Below are 16,438 nucleotides of genomic sequence, written 5' to 3' on the forward strand. Positions count from 1 at the left end.
AGGATCAACCAATCAAAGCTTTTGAAATGATAACCCATACCTAGCAACACAGTCAACCACACCTCCTAACTAAGATAGGAATTTCTGTCCATTCCTTGCTCAGAGTTCTCTGAGAGTGTTCTGGAATCACTCCTAAGTTAAGACTCCTTGCTAGGAAATTTTTAGGTGAAGTTAGGAGCTCTGTGAGAGGATTCTCAGAATCTTTAGGAATACAACCCCAGATGTTTATTTCAACTCATATTATGTCTAAATGAATTCAAACTAACCCTTGTGGACTACTCAGGCCATTTTTGTTCTTTTTCTGTGTTGATTTGGTGTTCATTACAGCCATGTTACGGCATGAATTTCTGTAACAAGGTTTGTTTGTTTGTTTGTTTATTTATTTATTTAAACTCTGTCTGAATGATAATCTCAACATTTCTTAATCTCACACTGAAAAATACCAATGCAGTGAAATCAATATTGTTGCTACTTTTTGATATCTTCAAGCCACTATAACTCGTTATATAAAATATCTCATTTTGGTGTTTTTAATAAATAATAACGGTGACATCATGTATTCAAACTAGCATTTAGGATTTAAAACAGTTTGAAATCCCAAAAATTATAGAATATTTGGTAATGTTGAGCAGAGCTGGCTTCATTTCAGAGATTTATGTAGGAAAAAAGCATCAAAAATATTTGTTTTTTAGCAGTTTTTACATGTACATTTTTAAGGGTCTGCAGAGGGTAGTAAAATAAAGGCATCTACAAGAGCTGGAATAATACTGCACAATGCTCACAAAAAGCACTGCAGTACAACAAACAAAACAAATAATGAATAATAAATAATACAATGCATAAATATACAACATAATGTACTCTACAGGGTTCAGAGGAGAGAAACCTAATTCCAGACCAGTCACTAGGTGGCAGTATTACATTAATATGTATGAGAGTAAAATCTAAAAGGCTCAAATCACTCGCTTGGTCAAAGTTAAGGCTGAATCTCAGTTTACCCCTTGGCCCTCCCCCTTACCCCTACCCCTCCATTTTGTGCATACATGTGAAGGGGTAGGGGGGTGTTCCAATTCTCAATTAGACGAAGGGGAAGGGCTAAGGCGGAAGGCTGTATAGCCCTTGAAATAGAGATTTTTCAGGACCACACTACAAACAAAGGGGTAGGAGATCCATCCATCCATCCATCCATCATCCACTGCTTATCCGGGGCTGGGTCGCGGGGGCAACAGTCTAAACAGGGATGCCCAGACTTCCCTCTCCCCAGACACCTCCTCCAGCTCTTCTGGGGAAACCCCGAGGCATTCCCAGGCCAGCTGAGAGACATAGTCTCTCCAACATGACCTAGGTCTTCCCCGAGGCCTCCTTCCGGCAGGACATGCCCGGAACACCTCCCCAGGGAGGCGTCCAGGAGGCATCCGAAACAGATGCCCGAGCCACCTCAGCTGGCCCCTCTCAATGTGGAGGAGCAGTGGCTCTACTCCGAGCTCCTCCCTGGTGACTGAGCTCCTCACCCTATCCCTAAGGGTGCGCCCAGCCACCCAACGGAGGAAACTCATTTCGACCGCTTGTATCTGGGATCTTGTCCTTTCGGTCATGACCCACAGCTCATGACCATAGGTGGGGGTCGGAACATAGATTGACCAGTAAATCGAGAGCTTCACCTCTCAGTTCAGCTCCTTCTTTACCGCAACCGACCGATACAGCGACTGCATCACTGCAGCCGCTGCACTGATCCGTCTGTCAATCTCACGCTCCATTCTTCCCTCATTCGTAAACAAGACCCCAAGATACTTGAACTCCTCCACTTGGGGCAAAGACTCTCTGCCAACCCGGAGAGGGCAGACCACCTTTTTCCGGTTGAGAACCATGGCCTCAGATTTGGAGGTGCTAATCCTCATCCCACTCGCTTCACACTCAGCTGCAAACCGCCCCAGGGCACACTGAAGGTCTAGGTTCAATGAGGCCAACAGGACAACGTCATCCGCAAAAAGCAGAGACGAAATCCTGTGGTCCCCAAACCGGACCCCCTCCGGCCCCTGGCTGCACCTAGAAATTCTGTCCATAAAAATTATGAACAGAACCGGTGACAAAGGGCAGCCCAGCCGGAATCCCCCCTTGAACTGCCACCTTACCGTGGTGGGGGAGTTTGAGTGCCTGAATGATCCCAGGAGCTATGTTGTCGGGGGCTTTATGCCCCTGGTAGGGTCTCCCAAGGCAGACAGGTCCTGGGTGACAGGCCAGACTAAGAGCAGTTCAGAAACCCCTATGGAAAACAAACATCTGAAGATCGTGACATCACCCGGTACGGCGCAAGGGAGGCGTAGAGGGCAGGTGCGATGTGGATTGGGTGGCAGTCGACGGCAGGGGGCTCGACAACCCAATCCCCGGACACAGACTCTGGCTCTAGGGACATGGGGTAGGAGATATTTCCCATAATTCTGTTTGAATCATCGGCAAGATGAAGGTAAACACAACAAAAAAAGGTGGGGAAAAAAGTGAGGGAATAATGTGGCAAAGACAGCAACACACAGAGAGATAGGACGGATTTTCTCGTTCTTACTGTTCCTTTTTAATTTACTCCTTCATAAACATGGGTCTACAAATGCACAGCATTCCATGTCCGTATTAGCTGGCTAAAACAGCAGATGACAGTCAAACTCGTGGCAAAATCAGAAAAGCACATGTAAGAGAACTGGTCAGCAGATAAAACACACACAGGCAGCCGGTAACATCTAACAACTCCCAAACACTTCTCTAAACATGCAGTGCATTCTGGGAAATCTCTTAAAGTGGAACAGTCCATTTTAAACATCACAGCCCCCAGTCGCTAAAATTTCAACAAATGACACTTGAAGAAATACTTAATTTCAGGACTATTTTATTAATGGATTTCCAAAAAACACCATGTTCAAAATTATTCATACCCTAGGTTTACTTGTCTATGTTTCCTGTGAGATTTTGGTCCACTCCTCCTAGGCAAAAGCCTCCAGCTGGACCTGGGTCTGGGTCTAGTTGGATGGTCTCCTACCCATCCGTCTGGTCTTCAGCTCCCTACACACATTCTCTATGTCAGGGGTGGCTAACCCTGGTCCTGGAGAGCCCCAATCCTGCAGGTTTTAGATGTATCCCTCTTCCAACACACCTGATTCACATGATAAACCTAGCATTAAGCTCTGTAGAAGCCTGATAACGACCGTCAGGTGTGGTGGAAGAGGGAAACATCTAAAACATGCAGGATAGTTGCTCTCCAGGACCAGGGTTGGACACCTCTGCTCTATGTGGTTTACGCCATGTCCTTGAACCACTGCTGCACTACCTTGGCAGTATGCTTGGGGTCATTGTCCTGCTGGGATGTCTAATCAGGACCAATCTGGAGTTTCTCATCAGACACTTTCACACTGTCAAAATGCTGGTACTCCATCCAGTGCACCAGTTGAGAGACTTTTCAGCTTGTGGAGTCTGGTACGCTCTCCAAAGAGGAACAAGCTGTCTGAGCAAAGGTTTGAGAGGCTTATTCTCATGCGGTCTGACCACTGGTTTGAAGGCTAAACCTCAACTCAAACATTCATTCAGGTCCTTGGTAGTACGCATTTTTTGTTTTATCAAATAAGTAAGCACACATTTCTTATCTGTGTAAGAAAAACATTGATTACTTTAGTAGTCCCAGTGACACATTTCTGTTATATTTCAGAACACTAATTTGATATAAAATACATTGTTTAGTATTGCTAGGAATGAGGCTGTAATTATTTTTTAAAACATATTTTATGGGCATATACAACAGCAGTTACTTCGTGTGTGGCGCTGAAACCACTTAAATTTTGTTTATTTATTTTGAATATAACATTAAAACCAAACAACACAAAGATTCATATAAAAAGAAAGGAAAACATTAAAAAAGAGCGGGATGAAGTTTAATTCATAATCTCCCCTCTTTACCCCATCCATCTACCAGTGGTGGGCCGTCAGGGCCTTCAGGGCCTTCAAGGCCTTCTCTGCTGGCCCAGAAAAATATCTGAATCACAGACTGATTAAAGTTAATTATGTTTTGTCCATGAATACTTATTCAATAATTCCAAATGTTCTGTCCGCTTCCTTTCATAACTTTTCCCCTGGTTGTGCTGCTTCCACACATGTATTTTCATATTGAAGCATTTAACCAATCACATTTCAGCCATCATTTGTTGCCAGGCGGGGTCAAAGTCACAGAAATCGGTCAGGAAGGCCTTCACAGTCAGTTCTGCAGGCCCTCTAGCAAAACAGAAGTGTCCACGAAACTGTTGCTTCAACCAATCAGATTTTGAGTTGGCGACACCAAGGCCCTCTAGCAGGCGTATGGTAACGTCAGCGTATTCACACCCTTTGACTGGCTAGTCTGAGAGCATACTAGCCAAAGCTAGCCCCAGTACCCCGGTACCCACACAGATAATCTGTACAACAGAGTAGTTGAACTCTGTTTGAGGAAAGAAAAGAGAATGGATTTTGTGCACAAATAATCAGAATTTTTGGTGAGTAAAATGTTGCTATTTTCCTAAATAATATTTCGAGTTTATGAGGTTCTTATTACCTCCACCAGGAGGTATTGTGATCACTTTGCTTTGTGTGTGTGTGTGTGTGTGTGTGTGTGTGTGTGTGTGTGCTTGTTTGTTTGTTTGTTTGTTTGTTAGCAAGATAACTCAAACAGTTATGGATGGATCTTCAGGAAATTTTCAGGAAATGTTGATACTGGCACAAGGAAGAAAAGATTAAATTTTGGTGGTGATCAGGGATGGGGGGGCCCACGGGGGGGCCCCACTGATTGGCCTTGGTGGAGGTCTGCACTCTCCAAGTGCTTTTCTAGAAAAGACAGCGCAGACCTCCGCCAAGGCCGATCAGTGGGGCCCAGTGGGTGGCAGGTCTGTCTTGGCGGAGGTCTGCGCTCTCTGAGTGCTTTTCTTGTTGATGCTTTTTTCTGTGTCAGCTGTAGCTGCAGTAGAAGGAGACTGGGGCACCCCGGGTTTGTTTATTCAGAAAAGGCATTTATTGTGGCCAAATGAGTTATCTATCGGCGATGGAATGGCTCTTGATACTGCATTTACTGCAGAAGAAGATGGTTTTTATAACCATCAAATAGTTATTGAGGGGTGGACTGATTCAGACGGAGCACTACTGAAGGTCTAGGGGTGAAATGCACGGTCTGCCACTGTCTTCTACCGACCCTAAATTCCTATGTCAGATCCCATAAGTAACTCAAAAATCCTACACATATCAGATTAATTTCAGACTAAGCACAAAACACAAAAATGCTAAACATATCAAGGATAGACTCAATGTTTGTACTTAAAATAATACATTTGGCTAACTTTAAAAAAGTTGCTGGCATGCAACTCTTAATTTCATTGTTTAATGCTTGTTCAGGTGGGAGATGCATTTATCTTAAGTGGCTGCAATTCTGTCAGTGTTAAACTTCGATTTCCTTTCAGATATGGGGAAAATTCTGACCCTCAAAGAGAAATTGACTTAAGATATTTCCTTTTTGTTCACCTAGTGAGATTTATTGTCAGTCTTTTTTCATTCTGTTTAGTATGAGTGTGTTTACCAACTACTTTTTAAATGGCATATTTGGTACACAGTCTGATGCTTCCATTTAAGTGATATATGTGCTCTTCAAAATATTTAGAATGGGATTAACTTTCAAAGCAGATTTGGGGGTCCTACTCTTTCTTTCCTATGTCTGGATTTACAGCAAAAAACACAACAACTGTGTAACAAAAACACTGCTAAATTTAATAGTCACAGTTAGGGCTGCTCGATTATAGAAAAAAAAAAAAATCACAATTATTTTAGCAATAATTGAAATCACGATTATTAAAAACTATTATTTGTTAACCTTAAAGTTGTTTATTTTTTTCTTGCAAAACAATGTAAGATATACTCTTTAAATATAAATAAAGCTTTTAACCATTAAAACAAAGTATGTTCACTTTTGGACGAAACAAAAAAATCTTTGAATGCAAATAAGTATACTGTAAATTCAAGTATGTTTCCTTTTGTAAACAAATAGTGCACTGGAATTAAACTGCTCTAGACTTGCCATAGAACTGGAGCAATAAAAAAAATAAAACTCACGTAAAGTGCAAATTATAAATTCAATATTCAATGTAGTATGAAACATAGTAAATTCAGTGGCGTGCCGTGAGGTTTCAGTTAGGTTAATACGGGAGTTGCAGCGTAAAGAGATTCGGAGACTGAAGATTGCATTGCGGACAAAGTTGTAGACGGAGTTGTTTTTATGTGTTTTAGTTTTTCATAAGATTATGATAAAGGTGGCAGTGGTTAAACTTTAGAAGGTTAAAAAGGTTTGCTGTGTTACCGGTCGGTGCGGACACAACTACGAAACACTTTTTGCACGTAATGGGTTTTTGCTCTTCATCAAACCCAAAGTGATTCCATACAACTGAATTTGACTTGCCTTTTTTGTTTACCAAGCACTTCTGCTGTGATTCTCCTGCCATTTTTCCAGACCGCTAGGTCCAACTTTCCTCTTGGGGTGGACCTGCCGGCTAGCTGGCAGCAGTAGCTTAGAGGGGGGCGGGGCAGAGCAGCTCATAGTAGCTTGCGTGCGCGTAAATTAAACGACTCAAAATTAATAATCATTTTTTCTCGACTGCATAATTTTTGTAATTGTTGCGTGTAATAATCGAAATCGTAATTGAATTTCAATTAATTGCACAGCCCTAGTCACAGTGACACATTCCTGTTACATTTCAGAACACTTCTTTTACATAAAATGCATTGAATTACCTGGAAAAGGCTGTAAAAAATTTTTTTAAGAATATTTTGTGGACATATACATCAGCAGTTGCCTCATGTATATGGGGCTGAATCCACTTTAATTTTTGCACTTTAATACAGAAAATAAGTTGCTGGCATGCAAGTTGAACATTGCTCATAGATTTCATTTTTGAGCAGCTGTCATGTTATTTTTTATTTTATGTATTTATTTTTTCATATCATTTGCTGGCCCAACTAAAATAAATCAGCGTTGAAAAATTACTTTGTGTTTGAGCTTGAATTATATTTCATAAAACACTGAAATTAAGTTACAAAGACATTAATGGGAGCATTTTTAAAAATGTTCCTTTAAAAAAGTTACTAAAAAGTTACTTGTTACAGTAACACATTACTTTTTGGTGTAAGTAATCAAAGTAACCAAGTTACTTTTTGAACATAGTAACTAGTAACTGTAATGAGTTACTTTTTCAGTAACTAGCACAACACTGTTTATGCAGTGGCTTGCAAAAGTATTCCTACCCCTTGAACTTTTCCACATTTTGTTACGCTATGACCACAAACATACATATATTTTACTGGAATTTTATGTGAAAGACCAACACAAAGTGGTATACAATTGTGAAGTAGAAAGAAAATGACACATGATTTTAATATTATTTTACAAATAGAAAACTGAAAAGCGCAGTGTGCAAAAGTACTCCGCCCCCTTTTCTCTGAGTGCAACCAACTGCCTTCAGAAGTTGCCTGATGATTGCTGAATGATCAAATGTTGACCAAATGACTAAACAGAGTCCACCTGTGTGTAATCTAATCTCAGTACAAAAACAGCTGTTCTGTGATGTTGTGACTTTATTTGGGAAAGATAAAGTACAAGTAATTTGTGTTTGGATTTATTATAATTTTGTGATACATATGTAATTTTATGTTGGTTTATTTCAGAGTAAATATATACAGTATATTTCATTTGTGATTTGTGTTAAAAGTTGAGCTAAATTAAGCCATAATGAATGCTAAGATTAAGATAACTGCATTTCCCATGAGGCTTAGCATTACCCATGAGGTACAGGAATTTTCACGGAAGTAGATGTATGTATGCCACGAGTTGTGAAAGTTGTATGTGTTTTTGTTTTCAAGTTGCCGCACGCAGTAAATGAATGCGTATTTTAAACTGAGAGTCTCGCTTCGTTATTTTGGACGTAATTTGGATAATTACAACATTTTTTGGTGCCGAAACCCGGGAAATGGCGTACGAAGATGGAGACATTCGATTGGAGGCCGGTGATGAACGCATAGAAAGGATAAAACGAAAGCGGCGGATGATACGGAGTTCAACCACGAAACTGTTAAACCAACTCGACGCGGAATTATTGAAGGACGATGCAGATGTGGAACGTCTACGGGAGATGCTGGCAGTGCTATCATCTGAGGAGGACAGTTTATCCCAGCTGGACCGTGAGACGGAAACGCACACTCGGTTGGAGGACGTGGAGGCGGAGATTGACCTCGCGGAGGATTATAAAGATCGTATAATTGGGATGAAAACACGAGCTCACCGGAAAATAAGAGAGCAAGAATCTGTGAGGAATCCAGATACGCCGTCCCCCCACCGAAGTGATGGAAGTACAACGTCTGCACAGTACAGTAACCCATCAGTAAAGTTACCTAAGCTGATGATTGATAAGTTTAATGGAGATGTGAGTTTATGGCAGGAGTTTTGGAACCAGTATGAGACAGCTATTCACAGTAATACTGGACTATGTAAAAGAGAGAAGTTTACCTAGCCAGACTCGGGAGCACACTCATGAAATCACTGCAAATGGACAAAACTCAGCTGCAACTATGGACAGACTCAATGATAACACTACACTGGATACGTAGTTCAGCTCTGAAGTGGAAACCATTCGTTGCAAACCGAGTAACAGAAATTCAGACATTAACTGCGCCAGAGTCATGGTCCCACTGTCATGGAAAATGGAACCCAGCTGATCTTCCTACCAGAGGCTTAAAGGTGCAGGATCTCAAAGAAAACACACTCTGGTGGAATGGACCAAAAGTCTTAATGTCTCAGGCTCAGTCAGAAGGAGCTGAGGAGTTCACTCAGGAGAATGAGATGAATGCTGAACTCAAGTCGAAATACCAGGTCACTGTACAGTTGGTACATCAAGACACAGAACACTTAGTACCAGTTTTAAATTTAGAGAAGTACAGTAAGCTTCAAACAGTGCTTAGAGTGACAGCCTGGATAAGGAGATTTGTGAACAATATACGTATAAGTGAAAAAATACATGGTGAACTGACAACAGAAGAGTTGCAGGAAGCAGAAAAATACTGGATTAAAGTGATACAAAATCAGAGCTTCAACACCGAAATCAGTCTTCTAAAGGCAGGAAAAAACCTCAACGCTGATTCTAGGATCCGAGAATTAAAACCTTTTCTGGACAGAGAAGAGCTACTCAGTGTTGGAGGGAGACTCCAACAGTCTGATTTCACATTCAGAGAGAAACACCCATGGATTCTGTCCAACAAAGACAAATACACAGAAATGTTGGTGCAGTATGAACATGAGAAGATAATGCATGCAGGTGTAAGAGACACCTTAGTTCAAGTCAGAGAGAGACATTGGATTTTGAGAGCACGTCAGATTGTAAAAAGAATTGTGTCTGGATGCAGGTTGTGCAAACGATTTAAAGCCACAGCCGGACGGCAGACAACAGCTCCATTACCAAGAGACAGGATAACAGAGTCACCGCCTTTTGAAGTCACAGGAGTGGATTTCGCAGGACCGCTTTATGTCAAGTCAGCAGGTTCCATGAAGAAATCATACATCGCGTTGTTTACCTGTGCCGTCACGAGAGCAGTGCATTTGGAGCTTGTCTCAGATCAGTCGACGGAAAGTTTTCTGTTAGCATTGAAAAGATTCATTTCAAGAAGAGGATTGTGCAAGATGATATACTCGGACAATGCTAAGACTTTTAAGAGAGCTGATCACGATCTAAAGGAGTTATGGAAGAGTATCAAAGACCCACACCTAAAGGAATTCTTCTCAGGCAAGGGAATCACCTGGCGGTTCATCGTAGAAAGAGCAGCCTGGTGGGGTGGATTCTGGGAACGTCTGGTGAGGTCAGTCAAAATCATTCTAAGAAAAGTGTTGGGAAAAGCCAAACTGAATTTTGAAGAAATGTGTACTATTCTAACTGAAGTGGAAGCAATTATAAATTCGAGACCACTTACATATGTGCACAACGACGTAAATGAGCCCCAACCACTGACACCAGCACACTTCTTGGTGGGTCAGAGACTCACTTGTATGCCTCCCAAGCCATTTCCAGCAGACAGACAACACCCAACAGTCAACAAGGAGGAAATGACAAGGAGATGGAGATACAGACAAAGGCTCATGACCAGCTTTTGGAATAGCTGGAAGAAGGAGTATTTGTTGGACTTAAAGTCAGCTCATCGCGTGGAGACAACACGACCTTCTCAGCTGAAAGTTGGAGACGTCGTACTCATTGGAGAGGACAACATTCCAAGGCAGTCGTGGAGACTTGGAAGACTGGAGGAACTGTTTACAGGCCGAGATGGTCTGGTTCGCTCATGTGCAGTTCGCACCCCTTCAGGGACTGTTTTGAAGAGACCAGTTCAGCTGTTGTATCCTTTGGAAATATTGGATTAACTGAAGTTAATGGGGGGGAGGTTATGTTGTGACTTTATTTGGGAAAGATAAAGTACAAGTAATTTGTGTTTGGATTTATTATAATTTTGTGATACATATGTAATTTTATGTTGGTTTATTTCAGAGTAAATATATACAGTATATTTCATTTGTGATTTGTGTTAAAAGTTGAGCTAAATTAAGCCATAATGAATGCTAAGATTAAGATAACTGCATTTCCCATGAGGCTTAGCATTACCCATGAGGTACAGGAATTTTCACGGAAGTAGATGTATGTATGCCACGAGTTGTGAAAGTTGTATGTGTTTTTGTTTTCAAGTTGCCGCACGCAGTAAATGAATGCATATTTTAAACTGAGAGTCTCGCTTTGTTATTTTGGACGTAATTTGGATAATTACAACATGTGATGGCCTCAGATGTTTGTTAAGAGAATACTGGGAAGCAAACAGCATCATGAAGTCCAAGGAACACACCAGACAGGTCAGGGATAAAGTTGTGGAGAAGTTTAAAGCAGGGTTAGGCTATAAAAAGATTTCCCAAGCTTTGAACATCTCACAGAGCACTGTTCAATCCATCATCCAGAAATGGAAAGAGTATGGCACAACTGCAAATCTGCCAAGACACGGCCGTCCACCTAAAGGCGGCCTTACACTGTGCAAGTTTAGAGACGATTTCTCACTCGTGCGACTATTTCTGGGATCAGGCCCGATGTGCCTCTAATTGTGTGTCGTGCTTCATGCAGTGTACATGGGGTAAAGAGAAGCGATTAGCACCTCACGACCACCTCACGACCATCAATCGTGTGTTCGCAAGGAAAACGGAGCTGTTTGAAATCCTGCTCGCTCCTCGTGAGTGTATCGTACTGTCAAAGCAGTACCACGAACCGATGTGCCTCAAATTCTCACACTGTGCATGCGCGAACACAGACGTGTACAGTAGCATACAAGCTAACAGTAGCTGGCTGTTGTCCTAGTGCAGTTTAGCTGTTGCAGCTTACCTCTAGTTCCTGCTGTAGGATGACAGCCCATACTGTCCACGTCTGGCCAACCAATTCCTGCACCAAACACGTCGTCGTCTTTTCTTCTTTTCTGATTCCTCACAGATAATGGCACATATTACCAAAGCAGCTCATTGGTTTTTGTTTAGCACTACCATTTCGTGACTCACGCCAATACACAATCGTCTATGCACTTTTACGGATTCCTTGGTATTTTAACGTTGTATTTCCGGATACAACACTCAAACGTGTCGTGCGTCCTGTGGTGTATGGTCCTACAGTGTGAGCAGTCAGGTTGCATACGAGCGTCGGTCCGTGCAGTGTGAGAACAGGAATCGTGACTCTGACTGTACGACTGATTCGCACAGTTTGAGATGGAGCTGCGTGCAACGATTGAAATAATCGCACAGTGTATGGCCGCCTTAAACTTACAACCCGAACACGGAGCGCACTGATCAGAGATGCAGCCAAGAGGCCCATGGTGACTCTGGACGAACTGCAGAGATCCACAGCTCAGTGGAAAATCCACAGTGGAAGAATCTGTTCACAGGACAACTATTAGTCGTGCACTGCACAAATCTGGCCTTTATGGAAGCGTGGCAAAAAGAAAGCCGTTGTTAAAAGAAAACCATAAGAAGTCCCATTTGCAGTTTGCCAGAAGCCATGTGGGGGACACAGCAAACATGTTGGTTTAAAACAAAACATATTCATGTGTTAGAATGGTCCAGTCAAAGTCCAGACCTAAATGCAATCGAGAATCTGTGGCAAGATCTGAAAACTGCCATTCACAAATGCTCTCTAGCTAATCTGACTGAAATTGAACTGTTTTGCAAAGAAGAATGGGCAAAAATTTCAGTCTCTAGATGTGCAAAGCTGGTAGAGACATACCCCAAAAGACTTGCAGCTGTAATTGCAGCAAAAGCACACGTGCAGCTGTTAGTCATGTGCAGGTCACCCACGAAAGCTGACTTGGGGGACTTAAAGGGACAGATGACAAGCAAAAAGTAAACATGAGGAAGAGCAAATTTAGCAATGCTTTGTTGGAGAAAAGATCATTTTCTTGACCTGGTTGACACGAGTGGAGAGAAACGTGTTTGAAGCTTGCTGCACCTTGTGCAAGAAATCAGTACAACTCGGAATGACAGGAACCAAGGCATTGGCGTCGCATGAACAGTCATGGAAACACATGGTCCAAGTAAAAGCCAAATGACAAACTCCTGCCGTCTCTGTGTTCAGACCCTCACACTCTACACACATAGTTCTGTGTACAGTATGTATGTAGGATTCAATCTCTGCTGATGTAAGAAAATAGATTATCCTAAAATCTAGGAGTCACAAATTTTTTGCCAGTATGGAAATGAAATAGGCTGTGAAACAAGATTATCATTAACGAAAACAAACGAAATGATGAAAACTAGAATTGAAAAAACATTTTCGTTAACTGAAATAAATAAAAACTACAATTAAAAGAAAAAAAACGATAACTAACTGAAACTGCATTGTGTGCTTACAAAACAAACTAAAACATATAAAAATTCTGGATAAAATTCCCTTTGTTTTCATTTTTGTCAACGTTGGATTGATACGAAAGCAATTTATTTCGCTCTAGCAATTTTAGCTAGCAGCACCATATGGTACTTCATGGTCCATCCCTTCTCTTCACTTGTGGTTTAGAGTCATCTTCTCATCCCCACTCTACCTGGAAACATGGAGACTAAAGTTGGGAGAAAGCAGCAGAGTCCTGTCTGGGATTTATTTGAATTTGACAGCGAAGAAGATAAAAGAAATGAAAAAACTAAAATGAATACTAAAACTAAACTAAAACTAAGCATTTAGAAAAAAAAAAAAAAAAACTAAAAAAAACTAGCAAACCTGCTCTAAAAACAAATTAAAACTAGAAGCACTCGGAGAGCGCAGACCTCCGCCAAGGCTGATCAGTGCCCCCCCCCGATCACCACCAAAATTTAATCATTTCTTCCTTATCCCATTTCCAACAAACCCTGAAAATTTCATCCAAATCTGTCCATAACTTTTTGAGTTATGTTGCACACTAACGGACAGACAAACAAACAAACAAACAAACAAACAAACAGACAAACAAACCCTGGCAAAAACATAACCTCCTTGGCGGAGGTAACTAACTGAATTCAAGAAAAAAAGTCAAAACTGAATAAAACTAAACTATAATGAAAAATTCAAAACTATTATAACCTTGCTGTGAAATGGCCATTAGATTATGTTTTAAGTAGTCTTAAAAAGGTCTTAAATTTAACTTGCAGGAACCTGTAGGAACCTTGAAATTGAACATTTTGTTTTATCTCTTTTATTTAATTATTGATTTCCTTAACAGCTTGATAAGTGAGAATCCAAAAGTCAGTGAACATTGTGAAAATAAATTTGACAGTGTGGCAGACATTTACCTGTCTTCAACAGGAACATAACTTTGTAATATTCAGTTTAGGGTTTAGAGGTTATAGCGTGAATGGATCCTCATTATCCTCATTTGCTTACTTTATAACACAACATTAATCTTCTGATATGTCATTTCATTTGACCGTTTAAGGGCACCAATTCTGGATGTAGTGCAATACCAGACTGATGCTTAGAAATCATAGAGCAGGCTCTATGATTTCACCCCTTCAAAAATCCATCCCCTTCATTGCTGGGGTATGTTTTTTTTTAGCAAAGTTTTCACATCTACAGTCAGACATACGGAATTGTTTCTTCACACTGTTAGTCTAACTCAGGGTGTAAAAACTGAACTAAGAGATCAACAGGCATTACATTAATAACATCCATGACAAGAAACAAGAGAAAAGAAAAAAACAAAAGAAAATCCTATCAAGTCGCTCTAAAGAATGTTATTTGAGAGTTAAGAAGAAACAGTCAAGGATCTTCTGCCCTTATTGGTCATGTGATGACATGTCATCCAATAGTAATTTAAAATATTAGATACTAATCATGACGCAGTTCAAATATTGTGAGGCCTTACAGTTTCAGAGAAGTGAAACCTAACTTTAGACTGACCACTGGGTGGCAGTATTGGAGGGTGACAATATTTCTGCAGCAGTGCAGTTGTGCTGCATTCCAGAGTCCTGGTAGGTAGAATATATCTCACTCGGAGTTAACTACATCCCACCTCAAAGTATTCTGAGTGAACCATGTTGAACATAAACAACAAATATGGAGATCACAAATCTAAGCTCCTATTTGTTTTGATACTGAAGAGGCATTTTGGCTGTCGACACTACAGTGTTCTCATATATACAAATGAGATGGAAGAGGCAAAATGATGAATGAGCTAATTATACATTGTGAAGTTTCTTTTCATTGCGAACTTGCACATTGTGCACTGCCATTGATGTGTTGGCATTACACTGTAGTTTGCGGTGAGGTCGGGGTACTGGTAATTCGCCGGGGTACTGCCCCACTTTGCAACTAGGACCTCCCACTTCGACAGGTGTTCCAATGCATTTTACCGAGTTGGATGTCGGAAAATTCCCATCTCCAAGGACTCTGGAATGCAGCATTAGTCCTTCCATAGGTTCACCTACAGAAACTTTATTGAGACTTTCACTTTCTTACATACATACAGCTGTATACGCATATATGTATGTATGTAGGTAGGTAGGTAGGTATATACACTACATTGCCGAAAGTATTTGCTCACCTGCCTTGACTCACATATGAATTTAAGTGACATCCCATTCCTAGTCTATGGGGTTCAATATGACGTCGGTCCACCCTTTGCAGCTATAACAGCTTCAACTCTTCTGGGAAGGCTGTCCACAAGGTTTAGGAGTGTGTTCATGGGAATTTTTGACCATTCTTCCAGAAGCGCATTTGTGAGGTCACACACAAGAAGGCCTGGCTCTCAGTCTCTGCTCTAATTCATCCCAAAGGTGTTCTATCGGGTTGAGGTCAGGACTCTGTGCAGGCCAGTCAAGTTCATCCACACCAGACTCTGTCATCCATCTCTTTATGGACCTTGCTTTGTGCACTGATGCACAGTCATGTTGGAAGAGGAAGGGGCCAGCTCCAAACTGTTCCCACAAAGTTGGGAGCATGGAATTGTCCAAAATGTCTTGGCATGCTGAAGCATTCACAGTTCCTTTCACTGGAACTAAGGGGCCAAGCCCAGCCCCTGAAAAACAACCCCACACCATAATCCCCCCCTCCACCAAACTTTACACTTGGCACAATGCAGTCCGACAAGTATCGTTTTTCTGGCAACCGCCAAACCCAGACCCGTCCATCAGATTGCCAGATGGAGAAGCGCGATTCATCACTCCAGAGAACACGCCTCCACTGCTCTAGAGTCCAGTGGCAGCGTGCTTTACACCACTGCATCCGGCGCTTTGCATTGCACTTGGTGATGTATGGCTTGGATGCAGCTGCTCGGCCATGGAAACCCATTCCATGAAGCTCTCTCCGCACTGTTCTTGAGCTAATCTGAAGGCCACATGAAGTTTGGAGGTCTGTAGCGATTGACTCTGCAGAAAGTTGGTGACCTCTTCGCACTACGCACCTCAGCATCCGCTGACCCCGCTCCGTCAGTTTACGTGGCCTACCACTTCGTGGCTGAGTTGCTGTCGTTCCCAAACACTTCCACTTTCTTATAATACAGCTGACAGTTGACTGTGGAATATTTAGGAGCGAGGAAATTTCACGACTGGATTTGTTGCACAGGTGGCATCCTATCACAGTTCCACGCTGGAATTCACTGAGCTCCTGAGAGCGACCCATTCTTTCACAAATGTTTGTAAAAGCAGTCTGCATGCCTAGGTTCTTGATTTTATACACCTGTGGCCATGGAAGTGATTGGAACACCTGATTCTGATTATTTGGATGGGTGAGCGAATACTTTTGGCAAAATAGTGTATGTGCATTACGTAAAAACTCCAGACCTCTGCCTTTAAATTGCTGGCTTTTACTGAGGTTACTTGTTAGAAAAGTGAAGTGAAACCAAAAATAATTTCATCAATAGAACAGAG

This window comes from Sphaeramia orbicularis, chromosome 5 (assembly GCF_902148855.1).
Source record: "Sphaeramia orbicularis chromosome 5, fSphaOr1.1, whole genome shotgun sequence".
In the NCBI taxonomy this organism is placed as follows: Eukaryota; Metazoa; Chordata; class Actinopteri; order Kurtiformes; family Apogonidae; genus Sphaeramia; species Sphaeramia orbicularis.